This window comes from Podarcis gaigeae (assembly GCF_964106915.1).
Source record: "Podarcis gaigeae genome assembly, chromosome: 3".
NCBI lineage: Eukaryota > Metazoa > Chordata > Lepidosauria > Squamata > Lacertidae > Podarcis > Podarcis gaigeae.
This window is the reverse complement of record NC_139680.1, coordinates 45,958,833-45,979,959: the sequence shown is the minus strand read 5'-3', so window position 1 is coordinate 45,979,959 and position 21,127 is coordinate 45,958,833. Positions and strand designations below refer to the sequence as shown.

The 21,127-nt window shown below is 40.9% G+C and overlaps 1 long non-coding RNA gene across 1 annotated transcript in view; it reads right to left on the bottom strand.

The window, feature by feature from the left end:
- Positions 1-21,127, bottom strand: part of LOC310841044 — a 377,295-nt gene that overhangs the window by 210,336 nt on the left and 145,832 nt on the right. Inside the window, exons 6-7 of the long non-coding RNA XR_014562292.1 lie at positions 14,583-14,631; positions 12,817-12,908 (exon numbers count right to left, since the gene is read on the bottom strand). This is a non-coding gene — a long non-coding RNA (uncharacterized lncRNA). The remainder of the gene's footprint in view (positions 1-12,816; positions 12,909-14,582; positions 14,632-21,127) is intronic.

The window sequence follows — 21,127 nt, the reverse complement described above, 5'->3', positions numbered from 1 at the left end:
AAGAAATACTGCCTGTTGTCTTGCTGAAAAGAGTTTCAACGGATGATTCCAGGTTCTAGTGTTTTGAGAGAGGTGCTTCACCAAATCTCAAATCTCACCAAAAAAAACAAGTCTCCAAAACATCTGCTCCAACTCCAATTCACAAAGCAGGTGATGCCATCTTGTGTTCTTTTAGTGACTCAGTTCCAGTGCAGCTAGAGAGGCATATCATCTTGTGAAAGCTCCTGCATCTTTCCTCCAGGTAACATCTGCAGCATTATCCTATATGGTTAGCCATTTGCATGGATAGCTAACATACTAGCAGCAGCAGCATGTGTTACTAGCACATTATAAAACCATCTTATCCATTTTAATCACACAAGTCAAGTTTGTAGACACTACTGGGAGAAGGTATGAAATCACAGTATAGCAGCAACCATGTTACTCCAAGTAATGTATAAGGAAGGCCTATGTCACATCTTGATTATTAGCTACTTTCCTAAGGTGGATACTATCAAAGTCATTGTAACCTATTTAATTAGCCCGCAGACTAATCATAATCATAAAGATATGACAAAAATGATCTGGTGCCAACTTATAAGTTCTTACGTATAGAGGTTCAAACACAAATATACAAAAACAATAACTATAGATAAAACAATTATAAAACAAAATAGCACAAGAGAAGAGCAGTCTGCTCACCCATGTGGTGTGACAGCTTTGATGGATGGCAAAGTCTCCTCCAAGGCACCGATGAGGAATCCCAGGATCGGCCTCCTGTCCTGGTGGGTGGAACGGGCGTAAGCCTGTGCCGCCAATCAGGAGCTGGATCTTAGCCTGCACCTGGTATTGGCAAATGGGGGTGCAGGCTCGGATGTGGGCTGGGCTGGGAGGCGGAACTGATGGAGCAGGAAGGCTTTCCTTAGGTCTGTGTCCTGGCCATTTAAGCAGCCTGCACCTGGAGCCCTTACCTGTTCTTTCCCTTGCCAGGTTCGTCACCCATCCTTCCTCAGTTTACGTGGTTGTTTTATGAGCTTGCTGTGGCTAAGGTGGTCGCTGTATTCTGGGTCCAGGTAGGAATTTGTCCACCAGGCATTTTGGCTCCAGCCTGTTGATTTTGCCTACCTCATAGGAATTATCACAACCTTGTTGGGCATTGGGGCCATCTCAGGCTTGGATAGAGGAGAGGTTGTAGTCTCTGCCTGCCCCTCCAAATGCTGGTATTTAATTGCCCCATGCCCAAGCCAAACGTATTTTGTCTGTTTTCAATAAAGATTTGGCCTGTTTCGATCCAAAACCCTGTTTCGGTTGTCTTTGATTTCTCTGGGGGTTGGGGGCTAGGGAGCCCAACGCCTGGGCCTGCAAGTACATGGAGATCTGCACACATTAGGGCTTCTTACTTTATTTCTTCAAGAAATGTCATGCTCAAGGCACATCCCAAGCTGCATTTTTAAGTCTTCCAAGTTTAAAGAAGAGCTTGGGATGCCACATAGGGGCTGCTTTGGGGGATGAAAATAAAAGACACCACAACAAGTGCATTGGGCTGTACATACTTATGCATAAAAAGACTCCCTTCAAATATTGAGATGTTTACCACACATATATTTTCAGAAGGGAAAAATATATATTCCATGAACTAGCGGTAATGCAATACTCCCTTAACCATAATTCTTTGCAGCTGCTGAGTTCCTGGTGTTCTATTGTAGGCCACAAAATCTTTCAACATTCTGCAATGGGGCAGCTCCATACTTCAGCCCTGCACTGTGAAAATTAACCTTTCTTTCTCTCTTTGACTATTGTCACAGGAGCCCACCCGGCGTGAAACTGTCAGGGCAAGCATAGATCAAAAACCTCTTCCCTAAGGGAAACTGCTTTGAGGTACTAAAAATACTGAAAACCACCAAGAAAAACGTTCCTTTTCTTTTTGAAATTTCTTCCCCTTTGGAAGACTTTGGTTTCTTTTTCTCCTCAATCCTAAAAAAAAAATCTCATGAGCTCAGAAGCTGAATACAGCATTTTATTTTAAAATAATGAACACATTTTCATAAATATCGAGGACAAAGCAACTAAATCACCATTATCTGTCAGCTTCCTGCAGAATTTTTTTTTTCTTATTCTAAATACAGTAAGGTAGGTTTGGTCATCTAATGACATTTGGGACATGTCCTTTAAAAACCCAGTAGTACCTTCTGTGCTGGGTGGCAACCCAATCAGCTGTATAGCACAGTAGGCACTGAGAGCTTATGGCTTTGGAGAACACTTTATTGAAAGAGTCTCGCAGCATGTAATACACTGTCTGGCAGTGTATGGGTCAGCCATGGCTTCCAAAGCATATTCCAACATTACTAACATATGCTAGGCTCTTTACAATAACTTTGTGCCATGATACACAAGATCTCTGGGCACCACCAAGTAAGACAAATAATTTCATATTTATTAAATATTTTAAAATGTATGGCCACTGCTGTTCTAATTATTGTTGACATTCTTGCTGGCCTTCCTGTTTAAGACTCTTTAACCTCTGCACTCTCCCTTAAATTTATCATGGAACAGATAGCATCATAACCACAAATGCTTCTCATCCAGATCATATCCTTTTGTACCATTACTTTTACCAGCTTCATTTTCTCTTATTTTCATTCTAAGCTTCTTATTTTTACTTGCAAATAACCCCATCCATGGTTTTGCTCCTTAAAGTCTAGTGTCTCTATATCAGTGGCAGACTTTGGGCTTTAACATTTCAGCAGCACCCATGCAACATCAAAATCCACCCTCCATCTCACCTTCCATTGTTCTTCATCATTGCAGTGCCCCCTGTGGTGCCCTTTCAGCTCAGCACCCAGTGCAAGCGAACCAGTCATGCTCCCCTAAATCTGCCTTTGCCTATATAAACTCTTCTTTGGACCTTTGTTCAACATGTACCAATTTTCTACTTATCCCAGTATTAGTTTATTTCCCACCTCCACCACTTTCCACTTGCATTCCAACCACTGGGGTATCTTGGTATTATATTCAACTGCTTTCTTAAGGCACATCTCTTCACACTAGGTTAACTTGGCAGACCTGCCTCCTTTCCTTTCCTTCCCTTCCCTTTCCTTCCCTTTCCTTTTCTCTTCTTCTCTTCTCTTCTCTTTTCTTTTCCTTTCCCCACCATGTGTCTTATCCTTAAGTTTTCATTCTTTGCCTCCTGGCATGGCCTTTAAAAAACAAAGAAAGCCCTTTGCACAGCACTTAGCAATTTTACATTCAGTTAAATAAATACTCAAAGAATTCCAGAGTAATTTGGCTCTGGACCAGAACAGGATTTACTTTATAACATTTTTTTTAACCACAACTCTATAAATTACTCAAAGTGGTGCATATTTTTAAGAACCAACTTATTTCTGTAAGTGTAGGTGTTTTCAAACTGTTTTGAATACTGCATTCTAATGTTCTAAACCACATTAGGGTGGTGGGAACTTAGGGTAATGGGATAATACTACTACTACTACTAATAATAATAATAATACAAAATAAAAATGGAAAATATACAATCTCACTAGAAAGTAATATAGGATACATAACTGATCAGTGACCTGTCATTTTTTTTTAAAAAAAGAAAACATTGATGTATCATAATCAAAGGCCTTGTTAATGTGTTATGATTTCCTCAGATTCTAGGCTTGAGAAAGCCTCCTGAAACAATCACACCAGAATCGCTTGTTGCTGGACTGATTACCTGGCCTCCAAAATGTGTGCTGAATCATACAGCTTGAAGGGAAAAGCCACAAGAAGGTAATCACATCTAGATATCCAACACAAGGCAGCAACTTCCAAACAACAACTTCTCACAAGTTAATCAAGAACACAAAAGGAATATACCATGTGCAGTTATGTTTAGCGGTTTGTGGAGAAACCCACTTTGGTCTGTGCTTGTACCTATGCAAATCTCAGATGCAGAGAGGGGAGGCAGATCATTCTTCCTGGGAAGCTGATGTACTTGCACAGACTGAATCTTTGTAATAGTGTGATGTCGTCAAACTCCGCCTATTGTTTTGTGTCTTCATTTTAGGTGTGTGTACACTCAGTAAACACAATTAGATCACAGCCATTTAGGAAGCACAGCTACCAGGTTAAATTTCCAGCACGTATGACCTCAGTCCATTTCATTTGCTTCAAATGCAGAGGTGACCATCAGTAAAGCTGTGCCAGAGACACATTGTACTAGCTGAAATCTTTCAACCCATATTCAAAGGCACACATATTACAATAACCAAATCCAGCATTTACCAGTGCATGGATATGTGTGCTCAGAGTATCCCTGTCCAAGAGAGGACACAACTGGCAAACCACCCACCACTCCATGCCACAGAAGCTACTTGATCTTCTAGCAACAAAACTGGATCCAAGCTGCCGCAAACCTGCTCCCTCAAGGGTAGTGCAACCCTGCCCAGAACTGGTTGCACACCACTTCGCTAATGCTGAGTTTACAACCTCTGTTTCACATGGATTTGTGAAAGCAGGAACTCTCCTTCCTGCTGAGTAATCTGGAATACACTCTTAAGAGCTGGTTTACTCACTGTGGAGTAAAATAAAATTGTCCCTACCATTTAGTCTGGAAATCAAATCCACTATGCCTTTCGGAAGAATCTATTGCTTAATGTAGAACATAAATTCAGTAAAGGTTAATTGGAAGCATTAAACTGAAAAGGTTCTTTAATGAATGCATGACTCTCTTTGCAATAGACTATTTGGCTACAGGAACTGGAGGTTTGGGGCTGTGTGTTAGGATTATTATTTTTTACTCAACCCTGTTTAAGAACTGCCTAACTTTGTACATTAGACAAATTCTGTACAGAGGAAAATAGGTCATCATCCATCTTCTCTGTGGTGCACACACACCACAGAAGGGTTCTGAACCAGAAAAATGAAACCTGTCCAATGTTCTAAGTCTCTCAAACTGACATGCAGCTTTAATATGAGCAAGTATAAGATGATTTATTTTCAAATCTAATACACAAAGTTCTGGATGTAATTCTGTTAAGCAGTTTTACATTTTGCCGCTAGGAATTTCCCCCCTCTATGTTAAGCTTTAATATCCTTTCAAATGCATTAATGTATCCCTGGAACAGACACTTTAGAGACTCCTGCATGCTTTGAATATTTCCAGGATAAAAACAGCTTTCGATACTCAGTAGGGCTTTATGTACCACCTTGCTGGCACTAAACCTTGTAAAACACTGAAGCAAATGGCTCTTTGCCTATGAAAAATATCGAGGAAGGGAATAATGATTTTGTTTTGTTTTCCCAGCTGTCCTACGTAGAATGTGAAAACCAAAAGCACACTCCTACACACACACACATGTGCACACACACTTACATACTGAAAGTTTCAGGAAATCAATGGGACATTTTTTAGTAAACATGGTTAGCATGGGAATGAGAAAGACAGGTGCTATGTTAACACTGTTAGAAACATTTAAAATGATATTGGGTGAATATTGAAATAATGTATCAACGTGTAATGTAATCACTAGGCATTCAAGTCCCTGGTAAGTTGTTAGTAGCATCTGAATCACCACTTGCCATATTTCAAAAAGTAAGTTGAGCTTAGGGTGATGGGTTAATAATAATGGGAAATCCTGGACATATGGCAGCCCTAACTTTACCAAACCACTGGACAGACCGTGAAGCCAGATTCCACAAATTACTCAAGGCATATGCAAAGAGATCTTTGGGGACTTCACATCATAGATCAAAACTAGGATCTCTTTCCACAGAGAACCATGCCTGTAGTGTCTACCATCATGTCAGAGGGTTGCCCAAAAGCTTAGCTATCCATTGGATCAGGATAAGCACCTATTCCTTCCTACAAATCAGTGATTGCATGAATGACAAGCTTACTATCCTTCTGACCTGAGGATGAACCAGTAGTTGGGCACATGCCTTGTGTGCAGTTCGTCCCAGAGTCAATACTTGGCATCCCTGACAAAAATACCTCAGATACTAGGGCTCAGAAAGATGCAAAGCCTTGGAAAGCTACTGCCAGTCAGAGTGGACAATACTAAGCTAGATGGACCAACAGAATGTCCTAGGATAAGACAGCTCCATGTGTTCCTATAACTTTACTGCAACTTATGCTTCACTTTTGATTGCCTGCATTTTTTCTCTTGCCCTCTTCCATTTGACCACACAAACAAAATATGACTGAATCAAATAGATGCAAACGGTAAAATCAGAGTTGATGTGGATTAAACCTGGGACACATTTCTGATTGAATTCACAGGCCCTAACAACATTTTTCACATTTGGGGGCTTCACTACAGCAGATTATAACACTCCATTACACCATCAAATATGCCCTACCTTTAGCTACCGTTCTATTTCTATTTCCAAAGTTGACTTCTTGGCCAACAGAAAAAATGATGACAGAGTCCTTTGCTATGTTTCTCTGCTAACAATAAGTTTGTGGTTTAGATAAAGGCTCTTCTGTATGGCATCTGGCTGAACTGGCCAGTTGCCTGATCTTCAGCTCTTCTAATGTCATTGTGTTATGTTGCTAGTCAATGCATGAGAAAATAAGTGAAAAGAAAACAAGTGAAAAATATAGGCCAACAGAAGTGCACCATGAAATCCTCAGCTGCTCTTTTCTGTAGGCACTGGAAAGTGGGTGGTCTTCTTACTGTGTGGCCCCCCTCCACCTCTCCGTGAGCCCAGGTGGATATACCTGACTATATAAAACAGGACCCTTTGCTCATGCTTATGTAATTCTCAGTATTTTTTGTGAGAGTTCCCTTTCTTCTTATTTTTTTTAAAAAAATCCACCTAGTTTTCTATGAGAGGATTTGATAAGTCTCTAAATTAACCTATAGCGATTACCCCTACCACGCAATTCACAACTATTTTATTAAAGTAAGATTAAAGATAATACTTCATTGGTAGAAGTAACAGCAGCATTAACCTCTATTTACCTTGACAGAATAAAGCTTTAATACAGCACAGCGAAATTTAATTGAAACAGATAATTATTTTAACATAAAATTTAAATGGAACTTAATTCCTTATTCTGTATGTTTAATACTTTAATATTCGTCATTAATATCTTTTTCTCCCCCTCACTTCTTTAGCATGCATGTAAAATATCACAACTTGGTCACATTCACTTTGCTTATCAAATACTCTCGGATTTATTTTCACTGGGGATGAATAGGCACAAAAATCTGGGTTGCCAAATCACATTTTTTCCTCCCTTGTCTACCGCCACACTTCCCCATCCCTTGCCCTCCCAAATCATGTCCAAATTTTTTGACTGCTGGATTACAAAAGATTCTTGTTTGTTTTATATCCTGTGGCTTTATTACATCAGACAAGCATCAAAGAGGCAGCACACATAGGACTGAAAAATAATACAGCTGCACTTTGCTATGGAGTGTTCTGTATCTGCCTGTGTTTTGTTGTTCATGTAATACTTTTCAATAAACAAAGATGTCAATCAACTTTCTGTGCAGTGCATCACATTTCAGATTTAAACCACTTCAGACACATAGCTGCCCCAAGCTCACACATTTAACAGATAAAAATTCAGCTTTCTGTCAAGGCAGAATACAGTATTGATTGGAGACTGTATTTAGGCTAGTGTGCCTGTTGGAGCTGTATTATCTTCAAACTCATATAGTGCCCATTGCAGAGACGTAACACAAAGTGCATTTTGTTTCTAGTGTAAACTCTTTTACTCACAGCACCACATAACATGAACTGACTAGTGCCTTACCTATGGTACATTTATCCAAGAATAGTGGAAAGTGAAGGACTAAGAAGGTACATACCGAACTTTGATTGTTTGATATGAATCTAGTGTGTTGTGCACCACCTAATTCAAACATTGTTCATTTAAAAAGCATGGCTGCACAAGTCCTTCAGTTTAATGATCCAAGAGCAAAACATGTCGTACAAGCAGCACTTTAAATAAATACATCAGCTGTGTACTAAGAGCCCACGTATTTGCTGTGGGCCTGTTTCTGTGCATATGTGGTAATTACGCAGTGAAAACATGGGCTATGATTTTATCCCTTTAGCAGCATGCTGGACTACTCCCCAATATAGTTTGCTATAACCACCTGAACCTCTCTTGGGATTGCCAAAGGTTAGATGCTATGTCACTTCTAAGCTACTGGGAAATTGGCATACAATCCCAGTAAATCTCCAACTAATTGCATTTGAATTTTAGGTGTCACATCTGGTTTTGACCTCTGAAGGTTGACAGGAAAAGTTTGACAGATCTTAAAGTGACTCCTGACTTCAAAAACACTTGTTTTAACAAAACAAACAGCTCATAGCGCGGCCTCCATGAGGTCTGCATGCAAAGGACTTCTGCCCATGCTACTTCCCGGCCTCCCCACACAACTGACGGGAAGCAACTCTGGGGCCCATGAGGACTTTGTGGATTTTAAGTGGAAGAGATGCTACCAAGAAGATAGCACCGTCTTATCCTGCACCTTCTACTCCACCCTACTCACCAGTGGCTTGGGAGGGGCAGGGTTCGATTCCGTAAGCAGAAACGGACCACTCCATTCCTTTAGTTGTAAACAAGTGCACCCCTTTGCATCTCCAAACCACTGGACTAGGACATTAGGTGGCATGCCAGGAAGGAAGGTAAAAAAGGTCACTTATGGTGAAAAGAGAGAGAGCACTGACTTGCATAAAATTTGCATATGCTAATCCATATGCATAGATGCAAAATTAGAAATAATTACTATAATTTAAATACAAATGCAATACATCCCAATGTAGTAGGGCAGGCTATGACTAGGTGACCTGTATCCTTGCTCAGTCTTGCGATCCAGGTGTTTTCAAAACTGGACTTGGGTCAGACAGCCCTTCAAATGGAGAGCTGTCCTTTGTAATGTAGGACACATGGCCATCCCAAAACAACACCTATACAATTGTGTTGTTCTTCTTGGCAATAGCACCCTGGCTATGGAGCACTCTGCCCTTCCCTAAGGTTCAGCTAGTAACAACTTTAACATTTGGATAAAAGCTTTCTCTTCTCACAGACACTTCTGGTGTGACAGGGAGCCTGCATGGTGGCAGATGACAGATGTCAGACGTTTTACTAGATTGCTTTCACTGTGAGTTCTGTTTTTACTTATTTTATTTTGCTTTGCTGTTACCCACCCTGAGATCAGTCCCAAGGAAGAGCAGGATATAAATTCTATAAATAATAACCTTTTCAGTCATATATTTGTATGTTAATGATGGCAGTGAGAATGATGAAGGGGAAAAGGCACGAAACAAGAGTAGAGACTGGATACATGTGTATGAATGAATTTATTAATACCGTCACAGACCAGCATCAACACACACAATATCACAGATCATAAAAAATATCAGAAATACAAGGGACAGTATGGATACATGTGTCTCCCTCTCCCTTTCAACAGGGCAGAAACGATGCAGCTCACAATTCCTTAGCCATTAAGGGCAAAAGGGTAAGGATACGCTTATTCCACAAGGCTGAGAATTGTCAGTTCGTTGGACCTGACTTTTGGCCTTGCTGTCCCCCGCTCTACCCCACTCCACCCCAACCTCCTGCCATACTGCTGCTGTGTTGCCTTTTAGTTTCACTACAAAATCTACACACAAGCCCCCCTACCCTGTTTGCCACAGAGTTAAAGCTTTTCTGTATTCTACTTTGCATTAAAAAATTCACAAGCACAAACTTTTCCAGGCTTTTCAAAGTCTGAGAAGTATAAATGTGCAAGGTCAACGGCGTTCACAGACATTTCCTTGACAGTGCAAATAATGGGGAAGCTTTTGCTTGTGTAGAGCTCTACGTGTGCACGGGAATTCTGAAGTTCACACTAGCATTATTGGATACAAGGGCCTCGGGCTAAGGTCCATGTATGCTTCAGTATACCAAGAGCAAGCAACACTTTTGAGTAAATGTTCTTTTTTGTGGATGGGGACAATATCCTGTTCTGATGCTCTGAACCTTGGGCCATTACGTCAGTAGTTAAGTTTCTGGTTCACTGTGATATTCGGGGGGGGGGGGGGAATCTATAATGTTCCCATTGGCCTTAAAAGCAGAAAACATCAGGAGTAGCTTGTTAAATGAATTTAGCAGCAGGGAAGCCTGCAGCTCATCAGCTTTCTCTTCCTCAAAAGCAGGTACTTATTGCAGTAAAGAGGAATTATTGCTTAGGATCACTGGGTATGGAAATGTTTTTGGGTTGTTGATTTTTTTTTTTGGGGGGGGGGTATAATAGTAGGGGGGAAGGGAAGGTTTAAAAAGGCTACCCATGTCCATTGCCTGCTTTGTTTCCAGTGCTGGAATATAAGAGTTTCTTACAGTGTACATATTTCATTTTTATTTGTCTGCATTACTGTAGCTGCAAAACAAACACAGCCATTTTCCTATTTGCCTATGGAACAAATTAAAGCTTATCCTAGGCTCAGAGTGGATGGATTTTTATTATTATTATTACTACTCACACTATTCAATGAATGCATGACAGCCATTTGCTTTACCAGCAAATATAGCACTGTATCTAAAAATGAAAATGTCATAGATAATCCTTGTCTTGTTTCCTTCAGTTCCCTAAATATTAGATTTAAGACAAAAGGCTCAGCACAGTCTATTGGCTCTTGATACACAAAGAGGCACCCATGTACACCTAAGGCTCCCGTGCATGAAAGGGCCTCTCTACTTTCTTTCAGGAACAGATCAGAGGCACATCTTTGTCATGATGGTCATATTAGCCTCCCGCGATAAACTGAATGCATCTTTTGATGTTGATGTACATGTTGCTGACTAAAAGTATTAGTTCCGTATAAATAGATTGTGGTCTATAACTTCCAAATATAACAATACACATCATTATGTTTCACAGGTATTGCAAGCAGATACACCCTTCAAAAGTTTTGGATTATATAAGTCTTGTTGATCTGCTTTATATCTTTCTGGGGATGAGAGAAATTCCTAGCAATGAAAAAAATGCAGTAGTATGCAATTAAATGGATGTTCACTGTATTTATCTGACACGTCTCTCTTTTTCTCCCTTTTATTGGCCATTGTTTACGGTGAATCAGGTTTTAATGTGTGTAACACTCCGAAAGGTAAGCTAGAAATCTTGTAAATAGATAGATAGATTTATCTGGACCAAGAAAAGAAGTATCCAAGACTATCAAACTAATTACTCATTCCTCTGCTTGCTCCTGATGTGCTGATAGCATGCTGGAGTGAAAGACACACAGCACAAACCAATGCATGTCTAATCTGAAAGTCCCATCAAATACATTCATACTTACTCTCAGGTAAGTGGACATAGGGTGGTAGTTTCCATTTGCTGGGAAGGATACATGTTTCTTTTATCATCCACTCACATCTACATAAAATATTAAGGGTTGTAGCCAACATTATTCCTATTCAGGGTAATAGGACTAACTCTAGATGCCACCCTAAATCTCCTATCGTGTTTTTTCCCCTCCAAAATATGAATACGCTTAACTCATTGTGCAGCTACTTTGAATTCAAATCTCCAGGACCTCATAAGCTCCACTCAAGGATACTAAAGGAGCTTGCAGATGTAATCTCAAAGCCTCTGTCTATAACTTTTCATAATTCTTGGAGAACAAGTGAAGTCCCTGCAGACTGAAGGAAGGCAAATGTTGCCCCATCTTCAAAAAGGAAAGGAAAGAAGACCTAGGTAGCAGTCAGTCTGTGAGCACTTAGAAAAGGATGCTGTGATTATTTAAACACAGCATGGGTTTCTCAAAAACAAGTCATGCCAGACAAATCTCATTTCTTTTTTTGACAGAGTTACAAGCTTAGTGGATGAGGGAAATGCTGTGGACATAGTGTATCTTGATATCAGTAAGGCTTTTGACAAAGTTCTCCATGATATTCTTGAAGAGAAGCTGGTAAAATGTGGGCTGGATAAGATTACCGTTAGGTGGATTTGGTTGAGTAACCGAACCCATATAGTCCTCCTTAATGGTTCCTTATCATCCTGGGAAAAGTGACAAGTAGGGTTCTACAGGGTGAAGGAATTGAGGGGATGTGCATCAAATTTGCAGGTGATACCAAACTAGGACTAGTAGCTAGCACCACAGAAGACAGAACTGAGATTCAATATTACTTTAACAGATTGGAGAACTGTGCCCAAACTAACAAAAATAATTTCAATAGGGACAAATAAAAGTTCTACACTTAGGCAGGAAGAACCAGCTGCACAAATATAAGATGGGAGCCAACTGGCTTGACAGTCGTGCATGTGAGAAGATCTAGAGGTCTTAATAGACCACAAGTTTAACGTGAATCAACAGTGAGATGCAGCAGCAAAACAAAAACCTAATGCTATTCTGGCTACATCAACAGAAGCATAGTGTCCAGATCAAGGGAAGTACGGTAATAGTCCTGTTCTATTCTGCCTTGGTCAGACCACACCTGGATTATTTTCTCCAGTTCTGGGCACCACAATTTAAGAAGGATATTGACAAGCTGGAATGTGTGCATACTCTTTCAGTGTATTCCTCTCTTCACCAAACATGCCCCTTCAAAGCTGGCATTTGTGGAATAGATAAAGGCAAACAAGTAGTATTGGTATCTGAGGGAGTTCAGAGGGAAAACACAAACCTCTGACATCTATAAGAACTTTCCTATTCACTTCCAAAAAGGGTACATTTGCATTCATGAAAATAGATGAATATGTGCGGCGCACCATTGGCAGTGAAGTGAGTAGGAAAGCTTGGTCATGCCAGAGGTGTGCATTCTTTGGATCACATCACATAGTCAACACTCAGCGAAGAATCAAAAATAAGCAAGCAATGTATAATATTAGCAATACTATACTCACTTACCTGGGAGTAAGCCCCATTAAACTCCATGGGGGTTATATCTGAGCAGACTTCTCTAGGATTGCATTCTTACTGTTTCCATGGTGGTTGTTTTCCTGTGTGGCAAATGTGTGTAAAGGATCAACATGACTCTATCTTGCAATATGTACAGATTTAATTATACAAAGTTAAAGGAATATTTTTAAGGCAACCATTCAAGGCATGAAACAAAAGGCCGTTAGCACATCCCAGAAGTCCTGCTGTTGTTCATTTATAAATTATTTCCTGGAATTCACATTACGAAACACATTACAGAAGTGCTCTCTACCCCTCCAGTGTTACAGTTCAAGGTAATATGTGACAGATTTGAACATTTTTTGAAAAGAAAATCTCCCAAGTGTGCAGATTGCAGCATTGCTCACTTAGAGATTACAGAGGCTTTTATATCTGTTACAAACGTGCAGTTATACTGATAACTTCAAAAGTGGAATATTACATATGATGCTGAAAATTCCAAACAAGTCCACTGATATGTTCTCTTTCTTTTCCTTTCTCTCTCCTCCCCACCCTCCTTTTCATTTAGCAATTGCTGGCTTGCCAGAGATCTTGAACTTGAGAAAGGTTAGACTTCACAATGCTGGAGCAGTTTGTGAGCATCAGCAGATTTAGCTTGTAATTTCATTGATCTATGTGGGCTTGCTGTTTGCAAACCAGCTGCTGCACTGTTTCCCCACAGCTACTGATCTGAGTAGCATTGATTTTTTCCCTTACATTAACATAGCATTACTTCTTTAATGGGCAATAAATGACTGGATGTAAATACAAACAGCGCTGCAACAACAAAAGATGGGGGATGAGGGGGATCAGTTTGTCCCCGGCTTTTCATTTATTTATTTATTTACAGGGCTTTATTAATATTTGCCATTAAAATTAAAAGCAAAAAATATTGACCAAGATAATTCAATTTTGATTTTAGAGCAGGTCTTTTCAAAAATGGTTTTTTCCCCAGGAGGCAGCTTTTTTAGCTGTATTTGCTAACAGACATATATTACACTGCATATGGATATTGCTGTTGAAGCACATAGATTTTCATAAGGCTAAAAAGTAAAAGCACTATGAAGTGCCTTGCCCCTTGCCCCTTTATTACTACACTCTGAAAGGTAACGAATTCTAATTTTTATGTCAGCCACAGCAATCACACAAAATACGTTATCTCTTGCCTTAGTAATCATTAGAAAAACATGAAATGGATTTTGTTACGGCAGAATGGCAAAGGAAAAATTGCCCAATATAAATTTTTGAAATACTGAATATCCCCTTGTGATGTGAAGTGTCCAGCTTTAAGCCTTTGAAAAGATATCATGTTAAGAAATGCGTCTTCATATTGTCAGTTGGCACTTGTGTTCCTCATCTGCATCGAAGCAAACCTTACCCACAATACAGCGAAAAGGTGACAAATATAATAAATTTCTAAAGCGTATGCTTTAATATACACAAAGCTTCCATGGAAATGGTTTCTGTGCTATAAAAGACATACTCAGTGCTGTTTTTCTAGGAAAAGAGGTGCCAGAGCTCACCATGTGCCTCTCCCTTGTTCTCTTAGATGGCAATAGCGCCCACCTGAGAGGTGCCAGAGCTGAGCTCCGGTGAACTCCGGCTGAAAAAAAAAAGCCCTGGATATGCTGAACACAATAGTGTTCAATGTACACTAACTTTCTTCTATGATGTATACAATCTGTTGTGCTCAAATCTCCATCTCCATGGAGTATATGAAAGGAAGTACCCCCTACCTGCTATTCTGCCATTTCCAGTCAGCATATTCCTGATGAGAGCCAGAACCTGCATGATCAAAATAAACCAATATATAACATATTCAAATATTTTGCCAATTTCCATTAAATAAGGGAAGTGTTTCATTATGCTCTGCTCATCTGGTTACTCCCCCAAAATGCATGATTATACAGTAGCCATTCTACTGTACTTCTGTTTAGGTTATCATCGGAATTTGGGAACTGCAGTTGTAAACTTTAGAACCAGCTGGAATATTAAACAAAGGTTTGAAGATGGTCTAATCCTATGAGTCGTTCATATTATCTCAGTTCAGACTAAAGGAGGAATGAAGGGGCTCTACACACATCCAAAATGACTGCTTATACTTGGTTTATGTTTATCAGAACTATTTCAGTGTGCCTATGAATTCAAAGAGAATGGTGTTTTTCCTTCTAAAGGTCTTTTTTTTACTAATAGCCATGCTACAATGCAAAGTAAAGGTAAAGGTACCCCTGCCCATACGGGCCAGTCTTGCCAGACTCTAGGGGTCTGCGCTCATCTCACTCTATAGGCCGGGAGCCAGCGCTGTCCGCAGATACTTCTGGGTCACATGGCCAGCGTGACAAGCTGCATCTGGCGAGCCAGCGCAGCACACGGAACGCTGTTTACCTTCCCGCTGGTAAGCGGTCCCTATGTATCTACTTGCACCCGGGGGTGCTTTCGAACTGCTAGGTTGGCAGGCGCTGGGACCGAACGACGGGAGCGCACCCCGCCGTGGGGATTCGAACCGCCGACCATGTATCGGCAAGTCCTAGGCGCTGAGGCTTTTACCCACAGCGCCACCCGCGTCCCACAATGCAAAGTATAGAGAAGAAATAACTTGCTTTAACAAGATAAGATTTAGGTTTTTAACCAGCTGGACACAAAACACACATACACACATCTATCGGTAATTGCTATGCTCTGGATCATTTATGAACAGCAAGGTGTTTCGTTGACCCGCATAAAGACATCTGCCTTGTACTGCCCATGAGCATCTCTTATGAACCCAAGACAAGCAAAGTATTCACTGCTCAGCTTGCTAATCTTCTGTATCTCTATGTGCATGTTCTTCAGTGCAATGCAGCTTTTAATTCAGCAAGCTAATTTCTGGCATTTTGGTCCTAGATCCCAGTGAATACTGGAGCCTTCCTTCCTTCCTTCCTTCCTTCCTTCCTTCCTTCCTTCCTTCCTTCCTTTTTTGCAATAGTGAAATTGTATAAATAAGTAAAATAAGTAAAACCAATCAAAATGTTGCACTTGGATGGTTCTAGTTTTGTTCTTTGTTTTTCTTCCTCCCTCATTCCCTCTAAGGGACGCAGGTGGCTCTGTGGGTAAATCTCAGTGCCTAGGACTTGCTGAGCATAAGGTCGGCGGTTCGAATCCCCGCAGCGGGGTGAGCTCCCATCGTTCGGTCCCAGCTCCTGCCCACCTAGCAGTTCGAAAGCACTCTTAAGTGCAAGTAGATAAATAGGTACCGCTTTATAGCGGGAAGGTAAACGGCGTTTCCGTGTGCAAGACTGGTGCTGGCTCACCAGTGCAGCTTCATCACGCTGGCCACATGACCCGGAAGTGTCTTCGGACAGCGCCGGCTCCTGGCCTCTTAAGTGAGATGAGCGCACAACCCTAGAGTCTGTCAAGACTGGCCCGTATGGGCAGGGGTACCTTTACCTTTACATTCCCTCAAACTCAACAGTTTTTAGACCTGCACATTTGTTGTAAGGTGGGCTGTGGGGATTTTGTAGGGATTCTGCGGCACCCCCAAGCTTTGCAATTCTAGCTATGTGGGGGTGGGAGCTGTGGGACTGTAATGGGGGGTGTTGCACTATATTAACAAGCATTTTTATCCTGCTTCTGACTGCTTTTCAGTGACTCAGGTTTGCTAAAGGGTCCTATTGTGGATTGGCCCTTTTGTGATATCAATTGTGAGCCATTAAGGGATTGTGATTAAGTGGGCACCAGCTCAAGGAAAGAGGCAATCCTTGTACATGCTTTTTAATGCAAGGTTGCCCATTCAGTCATCACTTTAATTTATCTGCAGCACAGGCTTTTACTGGATGCTAAGCAGTTCAGTGGTTTAGGTTCAGTCCAGTCATTTGTTCCTATAGTTTTCATTCTAACATGTTTAGTTTTGAATGGTTATTTTGGAGTGTTGTTGTTTACAATCTGAGTGCTAAGAGAAGGGTAACTTCCATTCTTTACTTCACACAATCTTGTTAGTTCCATTGATCAGTAAGAAAAGACAGAGTAAAGCAGTGACTAACAGCATGTTCACCTAGGGGAGATGTTTTTGTTCATACACACTCCCTAAGTCAGCTGCTCCTTTATGATGTAAGTTACAGGACAATCCTACCCAGAATCAACTCCCTGGTCAGCAGCCACCATATGGGCTAATTGAATGGGGAATCACCCAATGCCTGAGCCAAATTACCTTGCATATATAAACAATAATGTTGTCGCTTGTTTTGATCCAAGAATGTTTTCCTGTGTTTTGTAATCATGCACGTGAGGCAAGAAGAAACAGAAAATGATCACTTAATGGACAGATCTCATCTGTGTCCAGGAGAAGTAGGAACTGCTTTAAACCACACCAAATGGGGACACTGTTGGATTCCTAAGCACATTTTCTAGACTCAAACAGTACTTACTTTTGAGCAAACAGACTAACAAACTTCCCCATAGGGATGGGCATTACAGAATTGTTATGCAGCATATTGGGCTATATTTGTGGTTGAAACAGAACCAGCGTTTGTTTGCTTTTTCACTTCTAGGTGACTGCAGAACTATGCTTCAGCAGCACTAAGAAATCTATTGTGGAAAGGATTTGAAGGCACTTAGTTGTACTCTTGAGAGTCACATGGACTGCAGGAAGATCAAACCTCTCCATTCTTAAGGAAGTCAGCCCTGAGTGCTCACTGGAAGGACAGATCGTGAAGCTGAGGCTCCAATATTTTGGCCACCTCATGAGAAGAAAAGAGTCCCTGGAAAAGACCCTGATGTTGGGAAAGATTGAGGGCACAAGGAGAAGGGGATGACAGAGGACGAGGTGGTTGGACAGTGTTCTCGAAGCTACCAACATGAGTCTGACCAAACTGCAGGAGGCAGTGGAAGACAGGAGTGCCTGGCGTGCTCTGGTCCATGGGGTCACGAAGAGTCGGACATGACTAAACGACTAAACAACAACAAGTTGTACCAACCAACCCACTGCAGAGCTAATCCTTTGGCACCAATCTCTGGAGTGAACCAGGAGTCTGGGTTGCCGGGCTGTCAAGAGTAAAAACAAGAGGGCAAGAGTGGAGAAAAAGCCAGGAGTCAGGACTGAAGGCAAAGCAGGAGGAGAGGACAAAACCAGATGCGGGACTGGAGAACAGGCCAAGAATTGGTTTCAAAGACTGACTAGAAACACAGAGGCATACCAGAACAAAGGTAGACGCTGGTTTTCCAAAAAAGGCACCAGTAAGATAGGAAGTTTCCATTACTCCTTACTCCCAAGAAGAAGTGCCTGCACAGGTGAGCCAAAGAGTTGCTTCCCTCTCCACATAAAACACAGAGCTAAACAGTTCTAGACTCCACTAGCACCTGTGTTTTAGAGCTCAAAAGTTGAACCCGAAACATTTTGTAGCATGGAGCATTTCTGTTTGATGTTCCAGACAGCCAGACAGTCATGCCTTCATTTAGGATTTCCCATTGTGTTTCTCCCCCTCAGCATTCTGTGGCCACTTAGCATTCTCAGTCTTGGAGTATCTGGATTATACTTGGTGTTCTTACTGTTGCTCCTTTAGGTACCTCCCCTTTTGTTTTCTACTTCTGCAGATATCTCCCCCCTCTTGATTCTCAACAATTGGGATTCCTGCTAATATTTTAAAGTCATAGATTGGGCCTAAACGTCATATACCTATCAAAAAATACCACACAAGGCGGCTTGATATAGATGCATGTCTTTCGAAGAAAGTCATGCATACTTCCAATCTGCGACTGATGGAGTGTTTATTTGCTAAGTGATTTATCTGCTGTACTTTTGCATGAAGAGTTCAATTTAAATGATATTTCTATCAGCTTCAAAACAGAGAGTGCATTTTAACATTCAGGTTGAACATTACATTCCCCCCCCCCCAAGAAATCCCTGGTAAATAGTAATTGTCTAAAACATGTTTTACAATGAAGCAAAATGAAAATAAGGGAAAATAGGCTGTAAGAGCAGCTCCTCTAATCATGTTAATAGTAGTTCAGTTGTGTTTCTCCTAAATAATCTTGTATTACAGAAGAGGGGGCAGGGAAACCTACACTCGTACTCATGCATTATACTGGAGGATATGGAAATTATCATTATTTTCATTCTCTGCTCTTTTCCCGTAAAGAGCTTTCCAATCAGTGAAAGTAAATACAACTGAATAACATAATGTATAAATACGGTTTTATTGTTATGACAATTACATTTTATTCAGTGTTGTTGCTTTTTTGTAATAAATAGATACCATGAAAATTCCAATACAATTTAGGTACAAGTTCGATTTCAACACTTGGGATTTATATTAGGGTGTATAAATTATGTCAGGGAGAAATGCACTTGCAGAAATTAAATTATGTCAGAAATACTGACAGATTGTAGTCAGCGCGCACCGAGAGGCTCATACTAACACCAGCCTGTTTCAACTTTGACGCCATCAAAATTACATGTTCGCTTGCTTTGTGTGTAGCACTGTAAATGATCAGAGCAAAATAAATTGCTGCCTTCTTCATATCAACTCAAGAAGACTAAAGACAAGTGAGAAACTGAACTTTCGGAGGCAAAGGCACAATACAGCTTTACAGTTAATCATAAGTTACTTTATGTAAACCAAGAGGAATACATTCTCTGCATACAGTAGCCTGGTAATCCTGTGTGTACAGCTGACACCTACGTGTGCATGCAGCCTGGAGCGCCACCAATAAGCTTGCATTGCCCCCTATGGTTGCAATGTATAACTTCTTGGGGGGGGGGAGAGAGAAAATACTGGAAAAGTATTCTATGAGCTTTCACTTACTCCTTGGAGGGGCAGGATGGAAGAAGATAGGAAAGGTAAAATGCATGCAATTACTGGGGTGTGGGTGTCAGGGGCTCACACCATTAATAAGCAGTGCTCCTTTTATTAATGGTGAAAGCATTCAAGAAGCTTACTCAAATTGTAAGTGAACTGGTGGTTCTGTTATTCTTGAAATGCCAGTTATCTCAATAGATGGCATAATGTCTGCTCCAAATAAGAAAACAACAAAACATATTGCTGCTTATTGCTTCCCCTAATGGAGGAGCAGGGCACCAGAAACTTTACTTTTCCTTTTTCCATGCAAACAGTACTGATCTATTTCTGCATGGCTGGGCCTCTGTTGGGCTACTGTAATGAATATTAGAATTGTAGTCCCATGACCATTTCCATAGTTAGTGTCCCAGGAACTGACATCAACACAAGGGTAGTAATGGCATAATAAGGGATAGACCATCTATCCAAAAATATCCTAAGCATCAGTGACAGTGCCCTAAGCATCCTGTCAATCATCCTGACCAAACAAACAAACAAACAAACAAACAAAAACAGTGCTAGAGTTTCACAGAAGACTGAAAAATTGTGATATTTTTATGTAAGTCACACTGTACTTTGGGTTATAATTTAGAAGAGGAATATGGAACCCCATAGTGATGTCAGGAGATTGATAGGTGGGCATCCCTACTTAAGTGGACCACGAGACAAAAAAGGGAGCTCAAGATACAGCCTGCCAGCTTGATCTTAATCCCTGACCCTGCTTTAGAATCTCAGAAGAGTATCCTCTGTCCCAGAGGTGGGCAGAAAGCAGATCATAATCTACTAGTGGATCTCTGGATGATTGGCAGTATATCAGCAAAGATCTCTGACCCTAATTGTTTAAAATAGCAGGGACAAAATTACACTAAACTGCTGAAAGCTGAGGGATGGGTAACCAGGGTTGGATTCTTGTGTGTCTCCATTCAATTTTTGTACTCGAAATAAATTCCTGGATTCAGAATTCTGTAATTCAAAGTGTGCAGTTTTTATACCAAAATTGAGCTGCTGCTGCTTCTTCTGCTTCTTCTGCTGCTTCTTCTTCTTCTTCTTCTTCTTCTTCTTCTTCTTCTTCTTCTTCTTCTTCTTCTTCTTCTTGTTTTGTTATCATCATCATCATCATCCCACACACTACATTCCAAAAGGCTCCCAAAGCAGCTTACATACAATCCATTAAAACAAGACAGTCTCTATCCGCAGGCTTCCAAACCAAAAAAACACACACACACGGGAAAGGGGACAGGGACAGAAGAGGAAAATAAGGGTAGAGAGGTTCCTCCTTAAATACATTAAGGATGAAGAGGTTCCTCAGTCCTGCCCCTAGACTATTGTGATACTCACATGAATAACTTTTTAGAAGCAGTGGCTGTTCTGCAACCAGACATCCTTCCCCTCCTCAGGGATGGCTGGGATCAGCCCAGATTGTGAGGAGGGGAGGAGGAGGAGGAGCAAGGTGCACTTGGCAAGGTGAC